Below are 8,948 nucleotides of genomic sequence, written 5' to 3'. Positions count from 1 at the left end.
GGTATTTTCAATGATGTCTTTTATGCTTGAGTCTCCCAAGGAAGCAGTAATTCAAGAAAAAAAACAAGGCTGAAATAATATTTTCTGAGCCAGCCCCTGTGTTTTAAACTCTAGCTGACATTAAACATGTGCTGCCCATGTGCCTGCTCAAGGCCTTATGATTGATGGATATCCTGCTTTACAGAGCCCCTTGCAAAGGAGACACTGGGAGTTTTTGTTTGTTTGTTTGTTTCAAATTTTAGAAGGAATGAATACTCACTGTCCTTTTTTCTGAAGAGCTTGTGTAATTCTCCTGTCACCCCACTCTGCCTGAGCTTTGCATGTAACTTCTCTTTGGAGGTAACTGCTATTTTCAAACAGGACACTGTGTTTGCTAAGATCAGTTTTAGCTCAGTGACCCGATCAGGGTAGCTAGGGATTAGAGTAGTGGGTCCAAAAATGGAACTCCTCTTGCTGGGATGTGCTAATTCAGATGATCAAACACAAGGCAAACATTCACTTTGCAGTTCCTACCCCAGAACAGATTTCTTCCATATATGTTATGGGTCTCCTTCAGACTTGAAGAAGAGAATCGGTTTGATTTCTCTTCATCCTTAGCAGCAAGCTGCCAGAGGTGTTTTCTGCCCTTGTGGCTCTTTTGTTTTGGCACAGCACCCTGGATGAGGACAGGAGATCGCTCCCTTTCTTTCCTTCCTATCCAAGTCCAGGTGGATCTTCAGCTCTGAGACACAAGTTTTGGGGATTTCAGTCTGAACGGATAGCCTCAACTTCATCACAGCAGTGCCCAGGGACCCCCCCAGAAGTAGGGGCCTGGGAGAGCTTGCAATGTGGAGATGGTGGAAAGTAGAGAAGCGAGCAGGCAGAGGCCCCAGCGTGTACTTTTGAGCAGTGATACACACAACCTCTGGTTTTGACTGCTGCCCCCATGAGCAGTCTGCTTTTGGAAAAAAAAGGTTTTGCCTGAGATCATGTAGGGCCCTTCATCTGAAGTCATTCTGGACGGAGGAAGAATACCCTTCAAAAATAGAAACTATTCTCTTTTCATGCCTAGAGACATCCTACTGTCTCATGATTAGTCATCTGCGGTCTAAACTCCATCTTTGACCAGAGTTAGCAAAAACTAAATTTCTTGCACCCATGAAAACTAAATTACTAGGACTATGGCAGCCTTGCTATTTGTCAGAATATCCAGTTAGGACAGGGTGACTAATTTGTCCCTGACCTCGTAATTACTTACATTTCCCTATATGCCTGCTGTGATTAACACCACAACTCCTGTTAGAATTGCACTTGCCTCTCATCCCAGGCTGAGCTCTGCTCAGAAGGAAAAGGAATTGCTGGACCCTCTCGTGGTGCCCTTGCCTAGATGCTGAGGAAACTACCAAGTGAAACCTGATGAAGCAAACGTAATAGTGCCTTTGTGGCAAACAGGGTCTAGTCTTGACCTTAGACCAAGTCTAGTCTTCTTTTATGACTCTTCCAGCATAGTGGCATGGACAGGATGGGCCACGAAAGAAAGAAGCACCGACGGAAGACAAACAGCTTTCTGTGGAAACCCGATGAAGCAAGGAGAGAGAAAGGGAGTGAAAAACATACTATGTTGCATCTCACGTAACAAGATTGTTAGCTTTCTGAGGGAGGGCATATCCTGTGCTGTGTAATTTTTTTTCTCCATCCCATCTTACTTTTTGCTGTTAAAAAAAAAAACAACAACAAAACCATCCACAAAAGGTCTCTGTTCTAAAGGTGTCACTGATCGGTTGTTCCTTTTGACTTAGGGTGACAGTCATACAGAAACCACCACACAGTGAACTGGGATGCTGGGACCCTGTAGCTTAACTCATCACCCGTATAAACCCAGCACACTGGCAGAGCTGCCTCAGGTTAAAACCATGCAAAGTTGAGAGGCAGAATAGTGAAGGAAAGGGGGATGGAGAGGTGCTGCTAGAGACTGCTGCGGCATTACTCGGTGATAAGACCAATAAGGGAATTTACTGCTCCCCCAGGGCACCTTTTGTTAGCTGCAGTTCTATCAATCAGGTTAAGTGTCGTTTTTCTTTTCATTACAAAACGTGCAGAAACTTCTGGAAGAAAAACGCTGGAAGCGCTTCCTAAGGGATTTGTCCTTCGAGATCAGGAAAGTGTTGGTATGATGCCAGAGAACATCTTATTTAAGAGATCAATGGCAAAGCTGGAAAAATCGTTATTCTTTGGAAGGGATTTGTTACCTACACGAAAGGAAGCACCAGAAAAGAGAGCATCGCACTGCGGTCCGGGGCCTTGTTCTTCACTCCCACGGGCTTTGCGGAGCACAGCTGGTGATGTTTCAACGCCAGTAAGGGGGTCCTCCTCACCAGCCCCAAACCCTTTCAGCCGCAGGGACGCTGGAAAACCCTGGCTGGCTCTCGCCTGGTGCTGCTGGCCCTGGAGGCGTTTTTGCCAGCCGCTCGGCCGCCCACCCCTCGCGGGGGCGTCCGTACCCCCGTGTTTTGGGGGACCGCCGTCCCTGAGGTCCCCAGCGGGGACACTGGCGATCGCGGGCTGCCGCCTGGCGGCCGTCCCGTCCCCCTGCCGGCACCCCCCCTCCGCGGGGGGGAATACCTTTTCTGGGGTGGTTTTGGGGTTTTGTTTGGTTTGGGGTTGTTGTTTTGTTTTTTTTTTTTTTTTTTTTTTTGAGGCGGTGGGGCGGGACGCTCCGGGCCCGCTGCAGGCAGGAGGCAGGCAGGGAAGGGAGCATCGCGCTTTCGTGGACAGAAGGGAAGATGTAACTAGCGGTTCTGCTCCAAGAAACGCCTCGCAGCCTGCGCGCCTCCGGGGGACTAGCTGCTCATCTGGGGGTAATGAAGATAATCAACCAGTTCTCTTTCCAACGACACCGGGGAGAATGCCTGCCATTCCTCTGTCACCGTGGTTCAGAAGCTTATCTGTTGGGGCAGGCAGAGCCAGCCATAAAAAACTAAAAATCATTCTGTCACCAGGGTAAATAAAGGAAAAAAAAAATGCTGAAGGCAGATTTCCCTTCCCTTTGAAAGCCTGGATTTCTTTCCTGATGCTCCACAAACAAACTTAATGCGCTCAGGTCAGCTATTGTCAAACTCCAACTCCTGTAAACAAAAATGCACCGAGTCTGCTGGACAAGTAGGAGGCACAGTGGAGTATTTCGGTTCCTGCCGATCCCTTAATCTGGCTATAGAGCGCAGCGGGAAAAGGTAGATGTGGGAGAGAAACAAAGAGGGGTTATCTGAGGAGCAGGGCTTTTCAAAGGAGGCTCTCTCTGAAATGAACCCTGGTGGTATTAACTGCTAGTTTATTTGTCGTACAAATTCCTTCCAGTGCAGCAAACATTCCTCACAGATTATTTCTCTCTAACACACAGCAGATAATTTTCTAAGCGCAGACTGAGCGGTACATTCAGCACATTCTCTTCCAGAAACAAAAAAACCAGCTGCTCTCCTTCCACACCATCACATATTGTGTCATATTGTCCTTTTCTGCTAATCCCAAACTTGGGCTGATGCAATAAATCAGGTTTCAGGAGCCTAAAATCATGTTTACAGCAGAACCTCACTGCTCTGGAGCTTTCTATGTCAAATTATTTTCTTGCTCCTTACACCAGATTACATTGAGAATGTTTCTGTTCCATTCATGTGCTTCAAAAGTATTCTTTTTGTTTTGTCATAGGGCAGAATACTCCTTCTCAGTGGAAAACCTGAATAGGATATCTGACAAATAAGTTAAGACACTCGGGGACAACACCATGTTCTGCCCCTCCTTTTGGGTTTTGCACTGTGGGTGTAGCATCCTGGCTGTGTCCCCTCCCAACTTCTTGCCCGCCTGCTTGCTGGCAGGGCAGTGTGAGAAGCAGAAAAGACCTTGACACTGTGTAAGCACTGCTCAGCAATAACTAATGCGTCTCTGTGTTATCAACACTGTTTTGGTCACAAATCCAAAACATAGCACCATAGGAGCTACTATCAATAAAATTAACTCTATCCCAGCCAAAACCAGTACAGTGGGATGCCAGACTACACTAGAGTTTACCAGTGGGGGTGTAGGAAGGGGATCGCTATGAAATGGTGAGATCTTTGGTAAATTATACACTAAAATATATCTCTTCTAAGTGGGTTAGTGGGGGCCTTGAATGCTTAGGATTTTTTTTAGCAGAACATTTGCTTAAGTATCTCCTTTAAAGGACTTCCTTAATCCTTGAGTAGCTAACTATACTTCCACACTGACCTGGATTAATTTATGAGTCCAGTTTTACTGTGGTTTCTTTCCCAGCTCCTAATACTGTGTTATGCTCAACCAGTGCAAGGTACTTATGTCTTCTTTTAATTTTAAACGAGTTTGCAGGAATTTTCTTGAATTTTAAAGGAGGAGAAATTTTAAAGGAGGAGAACACAACAGGAAGGGGCTAGGATTTAAAGGCAGCTAAGATTTTTTTTTCTAACTATATGTTTAAAAAACAATTGATTCTGAGTGTATCACAAGTATTTCGAGCTAATCTTATAAAGTAACATAAGCAGAGCGAGCCAGAAAATTTAGCAGTATTTATAATGGTGGTTGCCTCTATTTCAAGTTTTAAGGGAAGTTTTCATGTGAGAGAAGACCTGTGTTCAGCTCCATCCTATCTTCCTGTCTTTGATACAAGCATCCTAATTAACAACTTCAAGAATTCTCTAAAGTCACTCTGCTTGGACTTGTTTCACATGGTATCAAATATTTAAATACTCATTAATTTGAAGAGCAGGAGTGTGAGAATCATCCTTCACCCCTTGTTCAGGACACGTCCTTGAGATCTGCTCCAGCTGTTTACCTGCTGTAGTCTAGCCTTCACCTGCCCCGGCTGACAGCCATTTATGCAAAGTGCAGTAAGCTCAATTACTAACTAATTCCCCTAGTACCACCCACTAGGGTGGTATTTAACCTGCAAAAGAGTATTTGGGGCATTTAGGGGGCAACCACACTTTTACCTATCTGACACTAAGTCTAGTTTGCTTGTTTAAGAGATGTCTGAAAAAACCTCACACAGAATTCTAAGTGGATATGGTTTGTTTTGTTTGTGTCAGGGAAAAATATTTTATTCCAGTGAGGCAGAGTGTGAGGAGGAGGAATAGCTCCTCTCCAAGTTACTAGGACTATGGAAAATTAAATATTTGTATGCATCTGTATTTCAGCTCTCCCACATCTTGTTTGCGGGAACAAAACAAAGGCAGGATGGATGACAAAGAAGCTTTTCTCTAACAGATCTATTACTTTGACAGTACCTCTCTGGGGTCCTGATTCAAAAGGAGCATGAAAGGCTTTGTCTTTCCTGCTGCTGCAAAAGTCAAGCTTGCTGGCTACAGGACAAAAGTGTTAGCTGTATCACAGGATGATAAATGGTAAAATCGTGATCGCTCCTGTGCACAGAACAAGTCTCTCCCTGCTAGTGTTAGCTGTGTTGTTAGATGCGAGTTACATCAGGTGCAATGCATCATCTGGGAGATGTGATTTGGCTCCATCTAAAAACTGATGCTGTAAGTACCTAATTCCTTCTACTTAGCAGCTCTGCTTTTAGTTTCCTTTTCAAGAAAGGATGAAAGGAGTAATTAGTAATGCTTGCAGACTTAAAAAAAAAAATAAAAATCTGCCTTACATTAGAGAGGAGTTTTCCACCAGGGGAAGAAATCAAGGGAAGCGCGGAAGGCACCAGCTTGACCTGTGTGAGTGGCAGGAGAAGGCAGTGAAGGCAACCAGCCAGGCTGGAGGTTGCTCAGGGAGGCTATCTGCCTCTGGTACCCAGCCCCAGGCACTGCTGCAGCCCATGCCCTCCTGCTGCCCAGTGCCATGTCACTGCCACTGAGCTACTCCCAGCAGCTCAGTGTCTGCCACCATCCTGTGTCCCACAGCTGCTCCCAGATACCCCATCCCCAGCTGGAGAAGGGTAGTTGGCTGCTTCGGGAGGCTGGATTCAAGGCCTGAGGGAGACCCATCAGTTGGTACCAGCACTGTCCTCTCAAACTCCTGCGCTCCCCCAGGGTTTAAACTTTAGCCATGCTCCAAAGATCTTGGATAATCGTTAGCCAGGGAATCAATGCAGTTTGTTGCTTAATCACTGGGAGGTGATATCTCATCTCTGAGTTTTATTTGCTAGAGATAACAGATCTATGAGAAATACTCTGATGAAACGTTTGAATTGTAGGTCAGAAACCAGCTTGGATCTGAGGCGGGAGGGCTATAAACCCTCCTGCCCCCAGCGCCCTGCAGAACAAACTGTTTGCCATGCAGTTTTCCCCCAGCACATCTGCAGCACTTTCTGGAGGCATTCCCACCATTTGGCTGAAGGCACTTTGTTATATATTTCAAGGAAATGAGTTTCAGGGCAATTTTAAAACCAGTGCTATCACTTTGTACCCATATTTCAGTAACAAAAAGAAAATAATGAAGTAAGTAGAAGGAACATCTGCACAGTGTGAACCCCTCTCTCCCTGGGCTTCCTCAGCTAATACAAGGTAATGATGGAAGTTTCCCTCAGCATTCGGCACATCAAAAAATTTGCTTAGTATTAAATGAAAATACAGTTTTCAGCTGTGGCCCCCACCCTCATGCCCCCTTTCATTACAGCCTCAGTGGCTCCATGAATGGGGAGGATTGAGGATAACCTCCCCACATACCACCCCCACGCAATAAGGGAACAGGTACCCAGCCCTGCTCTGTCTCAAAGTTACATCAGCAGCTTTGCCTCCTTTGGTGTTTTTTCTGGCTGCGGAAATAAAGACATGGTGCAGTGAGGAGCATGGCATGGGTCGCTGTTACCAACTACTGGTACAACTTTGTTTGTATCCTCTTGGGCTGCAAAACCAAAGACCCTCCAGCACTCGGTACTGCCCAGGGAGTTGTCCTTTGTGGCAGGCAGTCAGCAGAGAGCCATGGACATGGTGATGCTCTGTGCAGCAGCACCTGAAGTTAAAGAAAGTGCCCATTTTGGGAGTAGCTTTCAGCCACCTGTTCTGCATAGACTGTATTGCCATCTATCCCTCTCTTGGGGTGGTGGTTCCGAGTTCGATTTTCAGCTGCCGAGCAATAGGATGTGCCAGGGAGACTTGACCACTTGGACCACCTGCATTGCTGGCTCCTTAAGTGAGGCCACCTGGAGAAACTGGGAGCTGGAGAGTGCAAATGCTTTGTGTGGTTCAAGCTACGTTTGTGCTGTTGTTTCTTGGCAGAGACTCACTAAAGGGTTCAGGCACTGGGCAAGGCTTATCTGGCAATCGGGGCCCTGCCCCACATCAGTTTTATTTAGTGATTGCTCTCTCTGCAGGGAAAGCAAAACAACCCATTTCTCTCCAGTCACCTCCCTAATCTACTGTCCTTTTGCCTCAGGTGACTGCTGTCCTGTTCTCCCTTGACATTGAGCCTCTCCTGGATCATGCAAAGAGTCCTTCTCATCCAGTATCCCATCATCAGTGGTCACCGTAAGGGAGGTGCCTATGGAAGAGGGTCTTCACACCAGGAGTCTCAGCTATCAGCTTTTCCCAGAGCTGGAAGCCATTTCTGTGTATTCCGTAACCCCCAATGGCTTGCTTTTCTGTGCACTTGTGCCCTGAATCCGCACAAACTCTATCATTCACAGCAGCTTTTGTAACGGAGCGTGCGCTTCGGCTTCAGCTACAGCTGTGGGCTGTGGGGCAGGAGACACGGTGCCCCATCCCCAAACGGAGCACCCCTGGCTGGGAGAGCAGCAGGTTCCAACCCCTCAAGGAAAGGCCCAAAATCCCGAGTCCTTGGCTCTGTGTCCCCCCCCAGCTATGACACACAGCAGTGTCTGGCCCCAGCACCAGGCTGCAGCCCAGGTCGGTGGGGGCAGGCCTGGGGTACGCCTGCTAGCTGCGGTCCCTCAGCCACCTCTGTGCGTGGCCCCTGGGCCGAAGCCTACACACGCCCAGGTAGACAGCAGCCATTTGGCCTGTCGTGCCTACAAGAACAGGTCCCGCAGGGGGCCTGCCCTGCAGCTCAGGGTGCGCTGGCAAATCCTGCGCGAGGCGCTGAGCAGCTACAGGAGCTCAGGCACCTACGGGCTGAGCTTCCTAGCTTGTGTGCCGTAAGATAGGCTCAAAACCCACACCCGGCTGGCACTCACTCTGACCCTCTGAGGACCCTGTTCAGCCCAGCCTCGTGTCCTCACACACAAAAGGAGTTTGATACCCCTCCCCTCCTCCTGATTTTCATCCAAGTTGGTTCAGCTGGACAAATGCATTTGAAAGCCTGCACCAGTGCCAGAGGCCAACTTTCCTACCCACAAGGCACAAAGAACAGATAGTTGTCACTGTGTTTTGAGCTCACAGGGAGCTCAAAGGCCACCAGGAGGGAGAAGGAGCCAGAGGAGACAGCCAGAGTCACTAGCTCTGCTACCACAGCACAAGCAGAGGGAGTGATGCATTTCTGGGATGCCTCAAGGCCATAAAGACTTGCCATGACTCTCCGGGGGAGAGCAGCTGATTTATTTAACTTTTTAAAAACTGATTTACTACCGATAACCCCCACACGCTTTAAGTCTTTGATGGTGGACAACGGTCAAATTCCCAGGAAAGAATGGAGCCTGGAAGACATCATCCTGTCTTGCAAAGTCTAGTCTAGCTCCAGGTATACGCTGAGGCACGACAAAGGAAAAACTTCCTTGTGGATGCTCGAGACAGCCGCATCCCTGTTGTGTCAGGCTGCTTCATACTCGTGGAGTCTGACGTACTTAGTGAGGATTTGCAGGAAACATAAATCGCAGAACAGCGTGGATTCAGTCCTTGTCAGGCTGGTATGTCAGCATAACCATGCTCTGTTACTTTTAGATAACAAAATTACAGACTTCATTTTTACTTTTGAAGTCAGAATGAGACACCTCTCACAAAGATAAGTTCTAGGGCTAGTCCCAGTCTCAGGGTTATTTAGTGGTCAGATGCTAACCAGGCGTT

The sequence above is a fragment of the Haliaeetus albicilla genome, chromosome 3, assembly GCF_947461875.1.
Source record: "Haliaeetus albicilla chromosome 3, bHalAlb1.1, whole genome shotgun sequence".
NCBI lineage: Eukaryota > Metazoa > Chordata > Aves > Accipitriformes > Accipitridae > Haliaeetus > Haliaeetus albicilla.
This window is presented reverse-complemented; position numbering follows the sequence as displayed.